This window comes from Spermophilus citellus, assembly GCF_964194105.1.
Source record: "Spermophilus citellus genome assembly, chromosome: 4".
In the NCBI taxonomy this organism is placed as follows: domain Eukaryota; kingdom Metazoa; phylum Chordata; class Mammalia; order Rodentia; family Sciuridae; genus Spermophilus; species Spermophilus citellus.
This window is the reverse complement of record NC_138185.1, coordinates 181,279,582-181,301,178: the sequence shown is the minus strand read 5'-3', so window position 1 is coordinate 181,301,178 and position 21,597 is coordinate 181,279,582. Positions and strand designations below refer to the sequence as shown.

General features: G+C 36.2%; 1 protein-coding gene across 4 annotated transcripts in view; it reads left to right on the top strand.

Annotated features, from left to right (window-relative positions):
• Positions 1-21,597, top strand: part of PRORP (protein only RNase P catalytic subunit) — a 128,612-nt gene that overhangs the window by 65,263 nt on the left and 41,752 nt on the right. The window lies entirely within an intron of this gene.

Here is a 21,597-nt window from a genome sequence, read left to right as displayed (position 1 = left end):
TATTCTTAAAAAAGTATGTGTGTGTATACACACAAATTTATGTATATATTTGGTACTGGGGATTGAATCTAGGGGCGCTTAACCACTGAGCAACATCTCCAATCCCCTTTTAATATTTTATTTAGAGACAGGGTTTCCATGAGTTGCTTAGGGCCTCACCTAAATTGCTAAGATTGGTTTGGAACTCAAAACACTTCTGCCTCAGCCTCCGGAGCAGCAGGGAGTATGCCACTGCGCCTATCTAAAAATATATTATGATGATGAAGAAATCAGTTACATAGCCTGTTGAGAAATTTAAGCTTATAGAGATGAGAATAAGTTGTAGGAAAAGGCGGGCGGGGGGGGGGAATTAACCTTAAAGCTAGTATTGTTTCATTTTGTCACTCAAAAATGCATTCCTTCACCAGGTACGGTGGTGCATACCTGTAATCCCAGCAATATGGGGGGCTAAGACAGAAGGATTGTGAGTCTGAGGCCAACCTGAGCAATTTGGCAAGACCCTATGTCAAAATTTAAAAAAAAAAAAAGGAATGATGGTGTAGTTCAGTTATAAAGTGCCCCTGTGTTTAATCCCAGTATCCTTCTACACCCCCTATACATTTATTCAACTGAGAAATAGTAGCATTATCTTATCTCATTTAAACAGTGTTCTTTTTAAATTAATATTAAATTACCTTTATTAATTCAGAAAGAGTTAGATCGGTGCAGTGGCACATATCTGTAATTCCTACTTCTCAGAGGTGAGGTAGAATAATTGTAAGTTCAAGTCTGGCCTGGGCAATTTAGCAAGACCTTTTCTCAAAATTTAAACAAACAGAGCTGGGGATATAGCTCAATGATAGAATCACCCTGGGTTCAATCCCCTGTATTCGCCACTCCCCCACCCCCCACACACACATACACATACACACAAAGAAAGAGAAGAAAAAAGAGTTGACTTTTTGTGATATTTATTCTCTCCATCTAAGATATATTTTTCCTTGTAGAGTTTTGAGTTTTTAGAATAAGGTTTTATTTCAGAATAGTTTTAGACCTGTAAAAAAGTTGCAAAAATAGTTAAAGAGAATTCCAATATCCTATATCTGGTTTTCTCAGTCATTAACATTTTAATGTAATACATTTGTCACAATTAATTAGCCAATACTGTCAACATTATTAAAATTGTAGTCAATGGGAGGCTGAGGCAGGAGGATCAAGAGTTCAAAGCCAGCCTCAAGCAATGGCAAGGTGCTAAGCAACTCAGTGAGACCCTCTCTCTAAATAAAGTACAAAATAGGGCTGGGGATGTGGCTCAGTGGTTTGAGTGCCCGGAGTTCAGTCCCCAAAAACAAAGTCCATTCTTTATTTAGATCTTCTTAGTTTTTACTTTTGTTCTTTTTCTTTTCCAGGAGTCCACCAGTATACCACTAGTCATAATGTCTCTTTAGTCTCCTTATACCTGTGACATTTTATTAGATTTTCCTTGGTTTTGATGAACCTTGACAGTTTTGAGGTATACTGATCAGGTATTTAGTAGAATGTCTCTCAACTGGGAATCATATATTTTTCTCATAATGTGACCAAATTGTGAATTTTGGAAAAGAAAACAAGGTGCGTTCTCATTCACATCGTATCAACAATGCATCTGATCAACATGACTTAGCACCATTGATGCTAACCTTGATCACTTGACAGAGAAACTGTTGATCAAGTTTGTTAATGAAAAATTATTTGTTTTATTCCTTTCCATACTATATTCTTCAGAAGGATGTCTCTATATGCAGCCCTCACTTGAAGAACGAGGGGAATTAAGCTTTTTCTGCTTTTTTGAGAGAAAGAAAAATTATGAACTGTATAACAATGTTTCTCCTAAGGAAGGACTATGTATACAGTGTTGAAAATTATATCACATAATGATGTCATAGCTGTATTAAGTTGTTTTGTATACTCTTTGATGTTCACATAATGGCAAAATCACCTAACAATATATTTCTCAGAATATGTACCTGTTGTTAAGTAACATAGGACTACATTTACATAAATTACTTGGAATTCTGCCCTCTTGAAATTTGTCCCTCTCACTCATACATTTATTTGTTAAATCATTTATTTATAATAGTATGAACTTATGAATATTTGTTTTTAACACTATAGGTTACAACCTATACTACTTTATTTAGCTGTTCAAATTGTTGTAGCTTATCCATTGGGAGATTTTAGTAGCTTTTATGCCTTTTTGACATGCCATCACTCGTAGGTATTTTTTTGCTTGTTTAGCACTTCCTTACTTTTGGCAATATAGTATAGATGCCTCATTTTGTACGTTTTCTTTTTAAAGTTAAAATACAGACCATGCAGTGGTGCACACCTGTAATCCCAGCAACCAGGAGGCTGATGAAGGAAGATTACAAATTCAAGACCAGCCTCTGCAAAACTTAGAGAGACCCTGTTTCAAGATAGGAAAATAAAAACGTCTGGGAATATAGCTCAGTGGAGAGATGCCAGATGCAGTGGTGCACACCTGGCATTATCTATGAATTATTACAGCTTACAGGTGCATACCACTGCATCCCCAGTGGCTTGGGAAGCTGAGGCAGGAAAATCTCGAGTTCAAAGCCAGCCTCAGCAAAAGTGAGTTGCTAAGCAACTCAATGAAACCCTGTCTAAATAAAATACAAAATAGTGCTGGGGATGTGGCTCAGTGGTAGAGGGATTATTTCCTCTCCGTGTGTTATTTTTACAACATACAAAAAAACAACCAAACCTTTGTTTAATATTACCCAAAAAAGGTCTTCTTTTACTATATAATTTGTTCAGTGGGATTTAATTATATCATAGTCACTTTCTTTTTTTTATTGGAACATTAGAGTTATACATAGTAGTTGGGTTCATTCAGGCAAAATCATATATACATGGAATTTGATTTATTCCGTTTCAATGCCCTTTCCCTTAACCTCCTTTTTCCCTCCCCTCTTTCCTTCCCTTGTTCTCCTTCCTCTGTTCTAATGATCTTCTTTTTGCTCATTTATTTATTTTTGATTGCTGCTTTATACTTATACATAAAGGTGAAATTCCCTGTGGTATATTTATATATGCACATAATATGATTTTGTTCAGTTCATTCTTCATTTCTTTCTCTTTTCTCTCTTTCCTCCTTCCCTATCATCTTATTCTAATCCACAAATCTTTTTTATAACTTTATGTTATATCATCCTCACTGCCTTCTTTTCCTTATTTTTCTCTGCTTTCCACATGTGAGAGAAAATATTTGACCCTTGATTTTCTGAGTCTGGCTAATTCCACTTAACATGATATGCTCCATTTCCACGCATTTCCTAATAAATGCCATAATGTCATTTTTCTTGATGGCTGAGTAAAACTCCATCATGCATATATAGCATATTTTATTAATCCATTCATCTATTGTTGGGCATCTTTGCTGATTACATAATTTGGCTATTGTGAATTGTCCTGCTATAAACATTGTAGTGGCTATATTGATGTAGTATGCTGATTTTAGTTCTCTCATTGGTTGGTTGGTTGATTGGTCAGTTGGTCAGTTGGTTTGAGGGACTGAACCCCCAGGGGTGCTAAACCACTAAGCCACATCCCTAGGTCTTTTTTTTTTTTTTTTAAGATAGGGATCACTTGGTTGCCTCACTAAATTGCTGATGCTGGCTTCAGACCTGCAATCCTCCTGCATCAGTCTCCTGAGCTGCTGGGATTACAGGTGTGTGCCACCATGCCCCGCCTGATTTTAGTTCTTTTGGATAAATACCAAGCTGGTTCATGTGGTGGTTCCATTCCTAGTTTTTCGAGGAATCTCCATACTGCTTTTCAGAATGTTTTCACTAATTTGTAGTCTTGCCAACAATGTATAAGTATACATTTTCCACCCACATCCTTGTCAGCTTTTATTATTATGTGTATCCTTGATGATTGCCATTGTAACTGGAGGAAGGTGAAAGCCTCATCTGGTTCTGATTTGTATTCCCTTTATTGCTAATGATGTTGAACATTTTTTCATATATTTATTGGCCATTTTCAATATTTCTTCTTTGGAGAAATGTGTGTTTTGATCATTTGCCCATTTATTGATTGGGTTATTGGTTATTTTGATGTTAAGTTTTTTGAGTTCTTTACATATTCTTGATATTAATCCCCTGTCCGAGGAACAGATGGCAAAAATTTTCTCCCACTCTGTAGGCTCTTTCCTTTTTAAATAATTTCCATTGCTGTGCAGAAGCTTTTTTGGGTGGGGGGTGGTTTGGGGGATTGAACTCTGGGGCACTCGACCACTGAGCCACATCCCCAGTCCTATTTTGTATTTTATTTAGAGAGAGAGTCTCACTGAGTTGCTTAGCACCTTGATATTTTTGCTGAGGCTGGCTTTGAACTTGCGATCCTCCTGCCTCAGCCTCCCTAGCCACTGGGATTACAGGCGTGCACCACTGTGCTGGGCTCTTGATGTGTGTTTGAAGGAGGTTTGCTGATATTTTATTTGTATATCTATGTTCATCAGGAATATCAGTCCATAGTTCCCTTTCCTGGATGTATCTTTGTCTGGTTTTGGTATCATGATTATCCTGGTTTCATAGAATGTATTTGAGAGTGTTCCCTTCCTTTTAATAATGTGGAATAATTTGAGAAAGATTACTGTTGCTTCTGTTTTAAAGGTTTGGGAAAACTCAGCTGAGAATCCATCTGGTCCTTGGCATCTTTGATGGTAGGCTTTCCCACCTCCCCTTGCACTGGGAATTGAACCCAGCAATGCTTAAACACTGAGCCACATCCCCACCACTTTTTATTTTTTATTTTGAAACAAGTTCTTGCTAAGTTGCTTAGAACCTCACTAAGCTGCTGAGACTGTCCTTGAACTTGTGATTCTCCTGCCTCAGCCTCTGAGTCGTTAGGATTACAGGTGTGCTCATGCCACCATGCCTGGCTCTGTTGGTAGCTTTTAATTGCTGTTTTAATTTCTTTACTTGATATTGGTCTGTGTAAGTTTTATTTATATCTTCCTGATTCAACTTGGACAGGTCATATGTGTCTAGAAATTTGTCAGTGTCTTCTAGATTTTCCAGTTTATTTGAGTATGAATTTTTAAAATAGTTTCTCATGATTCTTTAGATTTCAGAAGTGTCTGTAGTGATACCTCCTTTTTCATCTTGAGTTTTGTTGATTTGGATTTTCTCTCTCTTTTGGTTAGTTTGGCTAAGCTAGGATTTTGTCAACATTATTTATCTTGCAAAGAACTAACTGTTGAATTGATCCTGTGTATATTTTTATCCTCTATTTTATTAATTTGGCTCTGTTCTTAATTATTTCCCATCTTCTACTGATTTTGCATTAGTTTGTTCTTCCTTTTCTAAGACCATGAGGCATATACTTATTTATTTGGATTCTCTAGTTTTTTTTAATGTAGATACTAGATGCAATAAATTTTTACTTTTAATACTGCTTTTATATTGTACCAGAGATTTTGATATGTTGTATCTATGTTTTCATTTGTTTCTAAGAATGTTTAAATTTTTTTCTCTTGTTTATTCTATGATCCATTCTTCATTTAAAAGAGTATTGTTTACGGGGCTGGAGTGGTGGCTCAGTGGTAGAGCACTTGTCTAGCATGTTTGAGGCACTGGGTTTGATTCAAATAAATAAAAATAAAGTTCTATCAACAACTAAAAAAATAAAATTTAATTTAAAAAAGGAGGCCTTGTGGTGGATTTTTTTAAAAAGAGTATTGGTTAATTCCCATGTGTTCTGTGGTTTCTATTATTTTTCTTGCTGTTGATTTATAGTTGCATTCCATTATGGTCCAATAGGATGCATAGGATAATACCATTTTTTAAAAATTTGTTAAGACTTACATTGTGGGGGCTGGGAATATTATAGTTCAGTTGATAGAGTGATTGCCTTGCATGCACAGGGCCCTGGGTTCAATCCCCAACACACATACACACACACACACAAAAAAAAAAAAAAAAAAAAGACTTACATTGTGACCTAAATATGGTCTTTTTTGGAAAAGGTTCTACAAACTTCTGAGAAGAAGGTAAATGTAGTTGCTTTGGGGTGAGATATTCTGTAGATATCTATTAGGTCCATTTGATTTATAGTACTATTTAATTCTATAATACCTTTATTGATTAGTATGTGTGGATGCCCTATCTATTGTTGTAAGGGGTTGTTGAAAACTCCTAGTATTATTTTATTAGGGTCTTTCTGGTATTTCATGTTAAGAAGTATTATTCTTGTTCCCTTTACAGGATATAGTGGCCTTCTTTGTCTCTTCTAATTAATTTTTGCTTGAAATATGCTTTGCCAGATATGAGAATAGCTACTCGTGCTTGTTTCCAGTCTCCATGCGCATGGAATATTTTTTTCCATCCTTTTACCTTCAGCCTTCTTACAAGATGAGTCTCTTGCAAACAGTACATAATTGGATCTTGTTTTTTGATCCATTCTGCTAACCTATGCCTTTTTTTTAATTTGTCATATATGACAACAGGATGCATTACAATTCATATTACACATATAGAGCACAATTTTTCATATCTCTAGTTATACACAAAGTAGAGTCACACCATTCGTGTCTTCATACATGTACTCAGGGTAATGATGTCTAACCTATATGCTTTTTAATTGGGGCATTGAGAGCATTTACATTCAGTATTATTGTAAGTATGTATTTGTATTTTCCTGCCATGTTAATTTGCTATATTTAATTCTGTCTTGATTTTCATTTAGTTAGTTGCTCTTCTAGTGATCTGCATCTATTGGGAGCTTTGGGGTTTATTTTTGGGTTCCTCTGTATGCAGTTTATCTTTGAGTTTTCTTTATAGTGGTGGCTTGATAGTCATGAATTATTTTAGTTTATTCTTATCATGGAAAGTTTCATTTCCTCAATTTTGAAAAAGAATTTTACTGGATACAGCAATCTTGTCTGGCAGTTGTTTTCTGGTAGAGTTTGGAATATCATTCCAGGCTCTCCTTGATTTTCAAGTTTGAGAAGTCAGATTGAGCCTTGGGCTGCGGTTGTGGCTCAGTGGTAGAGCACTCGCCTAGCACATTCAAGGCCCTGGGTTCGATCCTCAGCACCACATAAAAATAAGTAAAATAAAAGTGTTGTGTCCAATTACAACTAAAAAATAAATATTTAAATATATATATATATATATATATTTGTCTTATTGAGTTGCCTCTAAATGTGATAGGATTTTTTTCCTTGAAGCTTTTAATACTCTTTCCTTTTATTTATGTTAGGAATTTTGATTATGATATGTCTTCAACAGTTTCTCTTCTGAGCTTGTCTTGTTGGCGTCTGGTTGTCTCCTAAATGTGGATATCTATCTCATTTCTGATATGGCATATGTCTCTGTTACTATCTCATTGAAAGTGTTCTTGGTGCCTTTAGCCTGTGTCTCCATGTCCTTTTCTATTCCAGTGATTCTCAGATTTGTTGTCTTGATGGCTATCCCAGAGTTCTTCTATATTCTGATCATAGACTCCCCCGTCACCTTGTTTCACACTAGTATTCAAGTTCATATATCTTGTCTTTGAGGCCTGAAGTTCCATCTTCAGGCCCTAAAATTCTGTTTTCTTCATAACCTATTGGTAATGCTTTCACAAGAATTTTTAAATATGATTTACTTTGTCTTTCATTTCCAGGAGTTCTGATTGGTTTCTTTTCATTATCTCTGTTTCTTTATTGAAATGGTCTTCATCCCTTGAATCTGCTCTCCTAATTCATTTCTTATATCTTCTTTTAGTTCATTGAACCTTTTAATAATCAGTTTTTTTATATTCTTTCTCTGTAATTTCATATACTTCCATATCTGTGGGATCCTTTGTTGGGGGATTGTGAATTTTGGAGGAAGATTTGTTTGCCTTTTTCTTCACATTTTCAGAGGGTTTGGTTTTGTGCATCATCAGTTGGGATGGATGTTTCTTCCTCTTTTGTATGTGTCCTTTTGTGTGTAGTTATCTTTTTTGTTCTGGGGCTTCTCTCTGCTTTTGATATTGATGTCCAAAATGTTCTCCCTCCTGTTGTTTCTCCCTGGGGCCTGGTTATTGCTTTGGAGTTTTTGTCTCCCCAATTCTATGTGTAGAAGTAATGTTGGACTAATTCATGTGTGGGTTATGATTCACTGTTACTTGACTGAGTTGTGTGTATAGCTTAGCAGCAGGATCTCTACTCTATGAACTTTAAGTTTCCCAGTCACTTTCCAGCCACTCGTAGAGGAAGTGGAGAGCTAGCACTAATGTTAGCAACAGATGTATTGCCTTAAGATAAATGTCCAGTGTTTACTTTGACATCTATTACACTTAATTACCACCTATATAGTATTGATGGATGTTTTAATCAGCTTTTTCACTGCTATGACTAATATAATCCAATCAAAACAAGTGTAGAGGAGGAAAATTTTATTTGAGGGCTCACAATTTCAAAGGTCTCGAGCCGTAGACGCCAGCTTTATTCCCCAGGTCTCTAGGTAAGGTAGAACAACATGGCAGAAGAATGTGGCAGAAGGAAGCAGCTTACATGATAATTAGAAATTAGAGAGAGATCTCCTCTTGCTGCCAGATACAAATATATACCCCAGAGCCACACCCTCAGTGCCCCACTTGACTTCAATTACCACTCAATTAATCCCATCAGGTGATTAATTCACTAGTTGGGTTTAGGCTTTCATAACCCAATCATTTCTTCTCCGAACCTTCTTGCATTGTCTCACACATGATTTTTTCAGAGACACCTCACATCCAAACCGTAACAATGGGGTCAGTGTTTAATATTAGTACCAACAATAAAAAACGGTGAACTAGGCCTCTCAGCATCACCAGTTGCTGTGTGCTTTGTGCGAGTGGAGGACCGAGCTAGCTCGCAATAAACACCTCTTTGCTGCTTACAAAAAAAACAACCTGTGAACTAGATCAGGCATTAGACAGCAGGTGTCTACTACATCATCCATTGTATTAATAATCATGGTAGCATGAATGGGGTAGGAATTACATAAACTATATTATTCTATTACATAGTGGGATTACAGTTCCTTAAGTGAAGCAAAATAGGGTAGGAAGTTGAGAAAAAAACTGAAACATTTAAAAAACTGAACAGAGAAGAGGCAGGAGATAGGTAGCAGATATTGGCTGTAAATAAGGAGGAATCAAAAATTAACTAAAAGTAATAAAAAATAAAAGAGAGGAAGAGGGAATAGTAAAATTTGACTATTACTGTGGGAAGAATGAAGAAAGGACAATAAGAGGAACAAAATCCGGGCTGGGGTTGTGCTCAGCGGTAGAGCACTCACCTCACATGTGTGAGACCTGGGTTCGATCCTCAGCATCACATAAAAATAAATAAGTGAAACAAAGGTATTGTGTCCAGCTACAAATAAAAAATAACTATTAAAAAAAATGGGACAAAATCCAAGGCACAAATAAACAAGCAAATGTAAGATCAAAACAACTCAAAGCCATGTATAATTTTATCCCATCTAAGTCAAACCAAGGCTAAATAATAAACAGCTGAAGAAGAAAGTAATTAAAATAAAGTAAAATTATATTCAGGTACACGTATTTTTTGAACCTGTCTGCACAGTGAGAATATACCATATGCACGCATGCGTGCACACACACACACACACACACCCCAAATCTTGCAGAATAGAAAAAAGTAAAAAGTAATGACTTGTTTTTTAAATTTAAGTTAATTTTTTTTTTTTAAAGAAGAGGGAGGGCTGGAGCTTAGTGGTAGAGTGCTTGCCTCACATGGGCGAGAGGCTCTAGGTTCAATCCTCAGCACCACAAATAAATAAATAAATAAATAAATAGTCCATCTACAACTAAAAAAATATTAAAAAAAAGAAGAGGGAAAAAAGTGCGGGGAATACAGAGGAAAAAAATGACATGAGAAGAAAGAAAAAAATCTTTTTTTTTTTTTTTTAAAGAGAGAGTGAGAGAGGAGAGAGAGAGAGAGAGAATTTTTAATATTTATTTTTTAGTTCTCGGCGGACACAACATCTTTGTTGGTATGTGGTGCTGAGGATCGAACCCGGGCCGCACGCATGCCAGGCGAGCGCGCTACCGCTTGAGCCACATCCCCAGCCCCAGAAAAAAATCTTAATGAGAAATAAAGGGCTTGTTTCCACTGAAGTGGTCAAAACTGTTAGAAGGGATAGAATTTCATTCTATTTTTTTAAAAATATTTTTTAGTTGTAGATGGACACAATATCTTCATTTTTATTTGTTTATTTTTATGTGGTGCTGAGGATCGAACCCAGGGCCTCGTGCATGTGAGGCAAGTGCTCTACCACTGAGCTATAACCCCAGCCCCTGGGATTTCATTCTTATTATTTATTTTTGGCTGTGTAACCCTTGTGTTGAGGGCTGGAAGGTTGTTAAGTCCAGTGTCCTGTGTTCCTAACCTAGCTGCCAGCCTTTGTGGCTAGGAGCCAAAGCTGGTTGCAGTACTTCTCAACTTCCAGTCCTCCAGTATTGGGTGGAATAGACTGGAAATGATTCCATAAGCTCACACTTTGATGTACCATCTGTATACTAAATATGTAGTGATGATAGATGAAATGTAAAAAAATAAAACAAATTATAGCCATGTTCAAAAATAAAATATTGGAAATATAAAATCTTGAGTAGAGCCAGGCATAGTGGAATGTACCTATAATCCAGCTCCTAGGGAGGCTAAAGCAGGAGGATTGAAAGTTCAAGGCCAGCCTCTAATTTAAGAATACTTTGTCTCAAACAATTGAAAAGGGCTAGTTATATAGCTTAGTGGTAGTGTTCTCAGTTCTCTCCCCAGTATAGGGCTAGGCAGGGCGGGGCGGTGTCTTGATAGGGCCAAAACCATAGGCCTGCTTAGTTCTGAGTCTTGGAACAGGAATGGAAGTAGGGAATTCAACTGCCTTGGGGTAATACAGTCTAATTGTATGCCACATCAGAAACGGTTGCTTAAAGATTTATTGCTTAAAGTAAGAATGGAGTTTCTCAAAATGACAACAGAGGCTGCAGTAAGAAAGAAAACTTTTAACTACCATTTGAGGTATTGCTTGTAACTACTTATAAATTCCGGAATGAAGACCTAAGAAATGGTGTAGCAACTTGCCAGTGACTAGATCTGTTACAGAGACCCCATGTCAACAGGACTTAGGAACGAGGAAGGAGAGTAATCCTAAAACTTTTAGGAAATTAAGAGAAAGAATATAAAATAGAGAAATAAACAAAATTTCCCTCAAAATGAAAATAAGTCTGCAAACCAAAATTCCAAAATATAAAGAAATTAACACTAAGAAAGACAACCAACAAATGATAAAACATAAATTTAGAGATGAAATGAATTCTAAGCTTCAAATATTTTAAAGTTTGCTGAATATGCTCAGATACAAATGAATGAATTCATGTAAGATAAGTAATAAAACATGAAAAAAAGGACAGAAGTGAAAAGAAACAAACATTTGAAAGAATCAGAAATCTTGAATTAAAAATAGTCATTGAAATAAACATGATAAAGACAAGACTGGCCACAATGAAAGAGAGTTTATGAAATGGAAGTTAATGCTGAGATATTCAACCAGAATGTAGCACAGAATGACAAAAAGATTTAGAGAAGGAGAGACTGTGACTTGATGGCAAGGGAATGAATCTCCAATAGAGATAGTAAAATGAAGAGAATTTGGTAATGAACCAGATAGGGTAAGTGTGAATGAGAAAACACAACCAAGAATGACATCAAGACACTGGTGTGTTTTACTAGATGAATGATGATGCCAAACTGAGAGATTGAAGGAAGTCTAGAGGGAAGATTTAGGGGGCTGGCTTTAGATGTGTTGAGTTTGATGCCTTGAGGGTAGTAAAAGCAAATACTTAATAGGTTGTGGACATTTTGACATAGAGTTCAGAAGAGGGGACTAAGCAGAAGAGAGAAAATTTTAACTCAAGCATGTGGGTGATAAGCTGTATGGAACGAGAAAGGAAAAATTCTCAGACTGAGGTTGAAGGAACTCTAGTACTTTTGTGTAGAAGATGATGAGCTTGCAAAGAAGACAAAGTAATGACTACAGAGATTGGAGGTAAACTAGAAGAGTAGTTAATTGAGTTTTTTAGCCCAGGGAAGCGTGTGTCAAAAGAGACTCTGCAATATTGTAAAATATTGCAGAAATATCACAGGGAAAAAAATCTGGAAATATTACTGGATAGAGTGAGTGATGGAGGTGAAAGGGCCAGCAGCCAGATTGGAGTGAGTTGAGGAGTGAAGGAAATTGAGAACATAAAAAGGACAGAAGTAGATCAGCATCTAGAAGGGGATAAGGTGTGTGGTCAAACAAGGGCGTTTGAAAACAAATGAAAAATATCCAGATGAGGAGTTGCAGCTGATAGTGTAAGAGCAAAGGAGTATGAATGATGCTATAGGGTATCTGAGAAGGTGGAAATTGATAAAGGCCAAAGCACACATTGAGGAATTAGCTTCAAAATGGAAGTATAAAGGGAAAGAGAATACATTGTGTGCAGATATTTTTTCAAGAGAGTATATATTATTTGATTATGGAAATTTTTCCAAGTATCTTAAAGGATATATTAGTCCTTCAAAATATACTTGGGGGAAAATGGACTTAAAGCATAATTGTCTTCTGAATTTTTAAAGTCACCAATTACTATTTACCTGTTGCGTGAGAAGCCATACAGATATTCATAATTGACTTTTTTAGTGCTTTCTTGTTTTCTTTTAGAATAAATTAAAAAGTAATTTTAGATAGTAAAATGTTTTGTACTTCCTTGGGATTAGTCTATACAAGTGAAGAAGTTACATGTTATGTGAATTTGAACCTTACTTAGTTTGGCTTGATTTACCATTAATAACATTCAGATTTTGGTCTAAAGATATTCTTTTGATAGAATTGATCATTTTGGCTAGGCATGGTGGCTCATGCCTGTGATCCCAGTGACTTGGGAAGGCTGAAGCAGAAGGATGGCAAGTTTAAGACCATCCTCAGCAACTTAGCAAGACCCTGTCTCAAAAAATAAAAAGAGCTTGAGATATAGCTCAGTGGCAAAGTGCCCTTGGGTTAAATACCTACTACCAAAAAAGAAAAGAACAAAGCTGATCATTTTATTACTACACTGAGGCAATAATAACAAAAATTCTGCTTTGAAAATAAAGCAAAAGCATCCTAAGATTATTTATTGAATTGGTTTATTAAATTTTGAACTATTGAATATGTACATCATATGTAGTTATCTTGAGCTTTGTATTTCACAAATGTTATCCATTATCTCCTTTAATCTAGCAACCACAAACAACTTCCTGCAGAGAAGCAGCTTATTTTTTAGGTAATACTCTGCTTACTTACCTGTCTTTAATTTTTTTTTCCTCTTTAAACCTTTGTTAAAGGTGATATTTTTGTCACATGGTAATGTTACTGGAAAGTGGTGTTGGGAGATGATCTGTGAAAGAAATGAGAAAAAAAAAATGTTTTTCTACTAAAAAAGAAAAATGGGTCAGTGAGACCACAAGACTTAATGTTTAATTTTATGGGCTCAAATTGAAGGTATACTTCAAGATTTCTGCCTCCCTAGTCACGAGGTTTCCTCGTAAGAAGAATACTGTTCAATTTCTAATAAATCACATTAAATCACATGATTTTCATGTATTTTTGAGATTGCTCTGCCACAAAGACATTAAATTTATAATGAGCTACCTCCCAAGCTCTTTTTATTTTTTGTCTCCACTTATGCCAGCTACATTGATCTGAACATTTTAATCATTTTATTTGTTAAATATTTTTATATCCTCCTTGTTTAAAGGCCTATGTGAGGTGCAGCTATAGGAATATAGCTCAGTCGTTAGAGCATTTGCCTAGCATGGACAAGGGCCTGAGTTAAATCCCCAGCACCAAAAAAGAAGACTACAAAGGTGAAAGAAGGATAGTCTCCATCCTTTAAGAGTATTTTAAATTGTTAGGGGGAACCAGAAGGAAAAAAAAAGACAAATGTCTACAATAGAAGACAAAACATTATTGACATGTTAATTATACAGAAACTGCAAGTAATATTTCTTAGATTTTCCTATGGCTCAAACTAATTTTTCTGTCATTTGTTCAGAAATATTAATTCCTATAATCTCAGCAATTTGGGAGGCTGAGGCAGAAGAATTTTAAGTCGAGGCCAGTGTCAGCAACTTAGCAGGTTCTATCTCAAATTAAAAATTAGAAGGTGCTAGGGAAGTAACTCAGTAGTAAAGTGACCTTGGGTTCAACCCTCCTACACACATAAAAGCTATTATGGAGTTTCCAGTTAATTTATTCATAATGGCCATGTTGTCTTTTCTTTTTCCCTAGGTTTTGTTGTTCTTGTTTGTTTGGGGAAGTACTAGAGATTGAACCAGGGGGCACTTTACCACTGAGCTAAGTCCCCAACCCTTTTCATTTTTCATTTTGAGATAGTCTTACTAAGTTTCTGAGGCTGGCCTTGAAGTTCGGATCCTCCTGCCATAGTCTCCCAAGTCCCTGGAATTAGAGACATGAGCCACCAGGTTCTTTTTCCTAGTTTTATCTAACATGTATTAAGAAATTTTCATGTGCCAATACCTCTTCTGAGTACCATATATATATATTATATTATTTAATCCTCACAACAGTTCTATATAAGCTATTATTTTTCTTTTACAGATATAGAAACAGAGGAGTCAAGAAATTTGTGCATGATAAATTCACAGCTAATAAAGGTCAAACCCAGGTTTTCTGATGCCAGATTTTAAGTTTAATTACACTTATTATTTCCTCTCTCTGTGTACCTTGCCAACTTTCCTTGTCTTTATTAACAGAGAAAAGCTGCTTCAGAAATGAAAGTGAAAGTCAGTGGGGGTGGCCCAGGCCTGTAATCCCTGAGACTTGGGAGACTGAGGCAGGAGGATCGAAAGTTCAAAGCGAGCCTCAGCAATTTAATGAGACCCTAAGGAAGTTTAGTGTGATCCTGTCTTAAAGTTACCAATGATTTTTTTTTGGCGGGGGGGTAATTCGATATCAACGTGGTTTTGAAGTAGAAAGTACTCAGTTTACCAACCAGTTCAAGCTTGTGCTGTGACTGTGACTTGGTACCTTTGTACATACTGCTTCTTTAGGTTGTCTTATTACTTCTTGCATGCACTTGTCAGTTTGGGAGTCTTTCCAGGAGGTCTTCCAAAACCCACCTACTCATCCCCATCAAGTCTTCTTAGGTCAGGGGCTTGGCCCCTCCTGTGTGCTCTCTGAGCATCCTGGTATCATCTGTCATAGCACCAGTCACAAAATTGCAGTTATCTAATCTTAAGATCCTTGATAACAGGGAATGTTTTTTTGCTCTAGAAACCTCAACATCCATTGTATTCACAGTGTTTGGCATGTGGTAGATACAAAAAAAAAAATGTCAAATGAATGTTTGACTCATGTATTTTAAGACTTCCAGAATGTTTGGTGAGCTCTTTTAGTCTGTGTTTGCTCCAGAACCTCCCACACATGGCTTAGGATGGACAGTGTCTCTTTTGGTTCTATCACAAGATTTCATCATGTTACTCAGAATGGTACACAAATTAAAATTTATGAATTGTTTGTTTATGGAATTTTTTATTTAATATTTTTGTACCAAAACTGACCACAGGTTAAAAAACCATAGAAAGTAAAACAACAGCCAGGCATATGGTGGTACATGCCTGTAATCCCAGTGACTCAGGAGGCTGAGGCAGGAGAATCGAAAGTTCAAGGCAAGCTTCAACAACTTAGTGAGGCCCTAAGCAGCATAGAGAGAACTTGTCTCAAAAGGGCTGGGGATATGGCTCAGTATTTAAGTGCCCCTGGGTTTAATTCCCAGTACCAAAAAAAAAATTAAAAAATAAAATCACAGATTAATGGAGAGGCTACTACTTAGTGATGTTTGTTATCACAGCAAACCCTAACTATACCCTTTCATATTGTGGTCACTTTTAGTTTATACTTTGTCTGAAACTTCTTAAGATTTTTTAAAAATATTATTTGTTGATGGACCCTTATTTTTATTTATTTGTATGTGGTGCTGAGAATCAAACCCAGTGCCTCACACATGCTAGGCAAGCGTGCTACCGCTGAGCCACAACCCCAGCCCAGGATTTTTTATCTTTAATAATTTCTCTTGATTTCTTAGCATCTCTATTCAGTTGAATTGCATTTCCTATAGTAATGTTGAATTATTTTATTACCTGTCTGTCCTCCCTCTAACTTCATACCCCTCCCCAGTTTATCATCTCTTAACTTGCCTAGAGCACTCTCTAAAATAGATAAGATCTTTTAAATTTATATTACAAAAATACACTCTAGTATTAAAATATTAACCAGCACAGCTGGGCATGGTGGGTGGCACACACCTGTAATCCCAGCGATTTGGAAAGTTGAGGCAGGAGGATTTCAAGCCCAAGGCCAGCCTAAGACCTTAGCGAGACCCTGTCTCAAAATAAAAAGGGCTGGGGATGTAGCTCAGTGAGAGAGTCCCCATGGGTTCAATCTTCAGTGTCTCAAAAAGAAAAGAAAGAGAAGGAAGGAAAAATATTAACTAGAACAAAATTATTAAAAAATAATGATAAAATTATTCTATATCCTGATAGTGGAGATGATTAAAACCCATAAAATTGCACATACACACATGAATGGAAAAAAAGAGAAATTAACTAGATGTTATAAATTAAATTTTTACTTTATTTGACTAAAAGAAAGATCTTACGCTATATTATTAGAAAATATTCCTATGTGTAGCATGTAAATTAAATGTCAAAACACATCTATATTCTTCTTTTCTTCATTAACAAAATATTTATTCAATATGGATAGTAAAGAAGCTTTATCTCATTCTCTGCTTACAATTATATTTCATCCAGAAATCAGTTGAAGAAAAGTCAAAAGTCATCTAAAATATCTGATTTTTGGATGCATCTTGATTGATTTTGTTTTGTTTTTACCTTTTAGCTTATAGTTAGGATTGATCAGCTCATAAAGAAGTCAGCAGGGTAGCAAGAATAGCTAGTATTCTAAGAGTCGCTGAATTTTACAAGAAGAGACTTATGTTGATAAGTATCAATAATCTTGAATATCAACACATGTGACTAACTAGAAATACCTAAAATGTTGCCTAGTTTAGATATTAGATAAATAAACTTATTTAGGTATCTGGAATACTAAGATATGCCTGCAAAGCTTCTAAAATAAAGAGCCAAACAGTCTGTCCTCAGTTTTTTTTAATATAAAAAGTCACAGTAGGTCTCATGTACATATCCCCTTGCATTATACACACACAGACACACACACAAATACCCTGTTTTACTCTTATTTGTAGGATGATTGATAAACATATATACATATTCATGTACATATATACACACACATGTGTGCAGACACACACACACACAAATAATTGACTCAGGTGCCATAGGGAAACTGGTGACCTTTTTTTGGGGGGGGGAGGGTGCTGGAGATTGAACTCAGGGGCACTCAACCACTGAGCCATATCCAGCCCTCTTTTGTATTTTATTTAGAGTGGGTCTCACTGAGTTTCTTAGCACCTTGCTTTTGCTGAGGCTGGCTTTGAACTCACATTCCTCCTGCCTCAGTATCCTGAGCCACTGGGATTACAGATGTGCATCACCGTGCCCAGCCCACTATTAAAGACTATTAATAGTGATGATGACCAAAACCACACATTATTCTGTACTCATTGTTTGTCAAAATTTTTTTGTCAATAATCTCCAAAGAAGAGGACAATTGGGTGTTTTTTCAAAGAATACGATCAGGGAAGCATTGGTACTACTATTCAGATCAAAGAATAGAGGAGGATAAAGCTAAATGACAGTTCTTATTTTGTTTTTGGAAACGACTTATGTATTGTTTTTTGTTTTGTTTTGTTTTTATGAATAGTCACTCCCAAACTGGCCTAAATAATAGAATTGTAGAACTTTACTCCATAGTAATGTCCTGGTACGTTAGGTCAATTATATGGTCAATTTTATGGTCACCTATTTTCTAAGAAGCGCTAGGAAAATATTCTCATTAAGATTTTGTTTCCTCAAATTAAATGGAATGATTTTACTCTTGTCTCATTACCTTTTTTAAAACTTTTATTTGCATTTATTTTATGCTGCATTTATTTCCATGCCATAAGTTTTTGTTTCTTTAGTTTCTTCTTGATATTTTTTTCTTCTGTGCAATCTCCCCGTCTGGTTTAGGAAAAATCGTTCCTTTTCAATGAGGGTCATTTCATTGTGGCAGGAGGAACTCATATATGAGTTAATATAACCGTGTGTTCTTAGCATAGCAGCTCATCTTGGATGCTTTGTTCCCCTGAATATGTTCAATGACCAGAGAACCTACATCTAAACTCTTAAGTTCAACATTACATTCTGTATTTGTAAGCAGGAAATTATTCAACACTCTTCTTTGTTTGTTTGCAGTGCTGGTGATTGAGGGCCTTATACCACTAAGTTAGATCTTGCTAAGTTGCCCAAACTAGCTTCAAACTTTTGATCCTACTGATTCAGCCTCCTGAGACACTGGGATTACACAGCTGTGTGCCACCACACCCAGCCCTTTTAGTACTTTTTTTGAGCCACCAACCCTGTGTTCAGTCCCACTGTTTGGCCTGGGCACCATTCCATCATTGCTAACAGTGGAATGCTTCTTATGTGATGTTGCAGATATTTGGTGGCTTTGTTAATATGCATAACCTTGATTGCTTGGGCAGTTCAGGGGTATTCTTAAAGTGAACAGGAAGATAAGAACCTCTTGATTTGCACGATTTTGTGGGGTTTTCTGGATCAATTAAACAGAATCATTTTCACAAATCACCTCAGGCCACTTATTGCAAGATCCCTGTTGCTCCTTTGTAGATTACTATTAATAGACAAATGCAAAAGCTGTGAAGTTTTACAAATTCTTACTCTGATTTTTATCAAGCAATTGGCAAGAATGGACATGTTTTTCTAAAATTCAACTTTTAAATAGCTGGATGCCTGGAGTGCCTTTTGAGTATAGGCTTTCAGACTATTGAAGATTGAGAAAGCATTAATATTTTTTTATTGTAACAATGTTTATTGAATGAAGAATAGGAAGATCCAAAAAAAAAAAAGTTTGCTTAGGATCCAATATGAGACTTCATTTCCAGCTCTGTTGTTTTGTCCTTCTGTGATCTTGGATGGTCTCTTTTCCTTTTTGAACTGGTTCCCTTATATATAAAATTAGGAGAACTGACTTAATAATTTCTAAAAACTCTTTCAAGTTGGTTGGGGTGGCATTTGCCTGTACTCCCAGTGAATTGGGAGGCTGAGGTAGGACGATCACAAGTTTAAGGCCAGCCTCAGCAACTTATGCCCTAAGTAACTTAGCAAGACCCTGTCCCAAAATAAAAAAATAAAAAGGACTGGGAATATAGCTGAGTGGCAAAGCATCCCTGGGTTCAATATCTAGTACCCCTACCCACCAAAAAAAAAAAAAGACTCAGTTCTGAAAACAGTGATTCAAGCAGGCTCCCTGTGAAGAAAAATGCATTTCTTCCAAAAGAGGGTGCTATGGTATTTCTCAGTGCTTCAACATTTTTTTTTGAAAGAAACTGAATAGAATTAGAATCTTTTATTATTATTATTATTATTATTTAGTTTTAGGTGGAGACAATATCTTTATTTTATTTTTATTTGATGCTGAGGATGGAACCCAGTGCCCTGCACATGACAGGCGAGCTCGCTACCACTTGAGCCACATCTCCAGCCCCCAGAAGTAGAATCTTGGCATAATATTGTAATCTTCAAACTCCCAATCTATGAGAAGTAATGTTTCATTCTTTCAATTTATTTAAATTAAGTCATATAGACCAATTCTTTTTTTTTTCTTTTTTTTTTTTTTAGTACTGCGGATTAAACCCAGGGCTGCCCTGTTTTACTATTTTTTAATTTTGATACAGGGTCTCACTAAGTTGCTTAGGACCTCGCTAAGTTGCTGAGGATGGCTTTGAACTTGCAGTCCTCCTGTCTTAGAGCTTCCTGAGTCTCTGGGCTTACAGGTGGTTGTCGGCCAGGGAGATGACCTTCTTCCCATCTCCCATAATGTGCCAGATTTCACCCGCTTGATGCAGGAGGACATTTTTATTTATAATGTTATTATAATGTTATTCTCATCGTCAAAATCTATGATGTGGATCTGATTATCATATTTAAGTGACTGCGTCCCAACCAAAAACCGAATGGCATCTGCTTCTGCAGTCTGAGGTGTCAGCGCACGTGCCTGGAACTCCAGCCCGTAGATCACCGGCGCATCGTCCTCCATGCTGCAGCTGGCGGCCCACGGTGCCGCTGACGCCGTCAGACCCTCACTAGAGGCAGCGCGTACCACCTCACCGGGGGCTCGCAACGCCCATTCATTCCCTGCCCGAGACCAACGACTCGGGTCCTGCACCTTTCCATGCCCAGCCAGACCAATGATGTTTTATTTTTTAAAGTTTTACTTTTTTTTATTACAAAAGTGTGTGTTTCTTTGGGAAAATAAAGAACTTTTAAAGAAGAAAATAAAAAATAAACATAATCTTACTACCCAAATATAGCCAGATTTAACATTTTAGTGTATTTCCACTTTTTTTAATATAGTTTCAATTTCTTTCTATAAATTTGAGACAATATATACATAAATATTTAGATTTGTTTTTGTCTTCTCCTATCTGGTGAGACCTATTCCACAGAATTAATAGTTTGGAAATCGTCATTTGTAATGACTACATAACCACTTTTCCATTGTTCAATATTTATGCTGTTTACAGGTTTTTAATATTAAAAATAATTCTGTGAAGACTATCTTACATTCAAATATTATACATAAATGTGTTCAAATTTCTGAGTCAAAAACTAAATATTTTAAGGTTCTTAGTCTCTGAACTAGGCTAAAAGCAAAGATTCTTTTTTTTTTTTACAGTCATAATCACTTTTTATTTTAATAATACTTTTGTTGAGAATATAATTTGCATATCATAAAATTCACGTAGTTTAATTATACAATTTGCTGAGTGCAGTGGTCCATGCCTGAAATCCCAGGTACTAAAAAGTCTGAAACAGTAGAATCACCAATTCAAGACCCTCCTGGGCAATTTAGCAAGACCCTGCCTGAAAAATAAAAAGGGCTGGGTATGTAGCTCAGTGGTAGAGCCTTTGCATAACATGTGCAAGGCCCTGGGTTGATTCCCCAGTATTACAAAAAATTAGAAATAAATAAATTATACAATTCAGTGGTTTTTAGTATATTTATGGAGTTGTATAGCAATCACCACCATTGGTTTTATAATATTTTCTTTTTTTAAAAAAAAGAGAGAGAATTTTTAATATTTACTTTTTAGTTTTCGGTGGACACAACATCTTTGTTGGTATGTGGTGCTGAGGATCGAACCAGGGCCGCCCGCATGCCAGGCGAGCGCGCTACCGCTTGAGCCACGTCCCCAGCCCCTATAATATTTTCATTAGTTCCAAAAGAAACCCCAAGCTGGGCATGGTCGCACATACCTGTAATCCCAACAACTTGGGAGGTTGAAGCTAGCAAATCACAAATTTGAGTCCAGCCTCTGCACATTAGTGAG